The sequence below is a fragment of the Portunus trituberculatus genome, chromosome 20 (genome assembly GCF_017591435.1).
Source record: "Portunus trituberculatus isolate SZX2019 chromosome 20, ASM1759143v1, whole genome shotgun sequence".
Classification (NCBI taxonomy): Eukaryota; Metazoa; Arthropoda; class Malacostraca; order Decapoda; family Portunidae; genus Portunus; species Portunus trituberculatus.
Window position 1 is genome coordinate 9,108,635 of NC_059274.1, and position 1,390 is coordinate 9,110,024.

Consider the following 1,390-nt stretch of genomic DNA (forward strand, 5'->3'; position numbering starts at 1 on the left):
AAGATATTACTAAAATCACAAGCAGCAGCAGAAGAACTACTAAATAGAAAAACAAAACTCAGAGAAACAGAAGGTTGCAAAGATATATATATAAAGAAAAATAGAAACGAGGAGGAAAGGAAGAGACACAATGAACTGGTGGCAGAAGCAAGAGAAAAAAATAATGAAAGGTCAGAGGAGGAGAAGAAGGCATTTTTTTGGAGAATTATAGGAGACAGGATAAAGAAATGGTATATGAAAGAGAAAGAAGAGAAAAAAAATGGAGCAAGTTTAACTAAAATGATAAGAACAAGAGATTAAAAATTATGTATACAAACATAGATGGGATTTTATCTAGTAAATTAGAATTAAGAGATTACATAAAGAAAGAAGAACCAGATATTGTATGCCTGGTGGAAACAAAGTTAAATGAGGCAATAAAATAGACATAGATAAAAGGTATAATATATGGAGGAGAGACAGAGTGGGTAAAGGAGGAGGAGGAGTCATGATGATGTTAAGGAAGGAGATAGTGGTAAATCAAGTGGAGTTTGGGGAAGGAAAATCAGAAATACTGTATGTTAAGATGCATATTAACAAAAGGAGTTAACAATCATTGGAACATATGTGCCACCAAAACAAACTCATGGACTAACCAAGAATATAGAGACATGATAGATGACACAATAAGGAGTCTTACAAGAATCATTAAGGAAAGGAGAAAAGTGATATTGGTAGGAGATTTCAACTGTAAGGAGGTAGACTGGGAAAATTATGAAAGTGGTATGGGGAAGATGCCTGGGAGATAGATTCCTGAACCTAATGATAGATAATTTGATGGTCCAAAGAGTAAAGGAAAACACAAGATTCAGAGGAAACGATGAGCCGGCAAGATTAGACCTAGTTTTACAAGGGATATACCAATTAACGATGATATAAGATACAAGTGCCCATTGGGAAAGAGTGACCATGTAATATTAGAAATGGATATAGAAGAAGGAAAGGAAGATAGAGATGAATCATACAAAGGAGACCGATTAAATTACAGAAAGGCTGATATTGAGAATCTCAAGAACTATTTTAAAAACGTAAACTGGGAGGAGATGGAAAACTCATTAACGGTTCAAGAGAAATATAACTTATTTTTGGAAATATACAAAACTGGGATCAGGGAATATGTCCCAAAATATAGACCTAAAGAAGAAGGAAAGAAAGATTGGTTTAATGCAAGATGTGCTAGGGCAAAGGAGAAGAGGGATGGAGTATGGAAAAGGTGGAGAAGAAACAGAAATCCAGAAAATAAGGAAAACTTCAAAACAGCAAGAAATGAATATGCTAAGGTGAGAAAGGAAGAAGAAAGAACTATGAAAAGGACATTGTCGAAAAATGTAAGGAATAACCAAAATTGTTC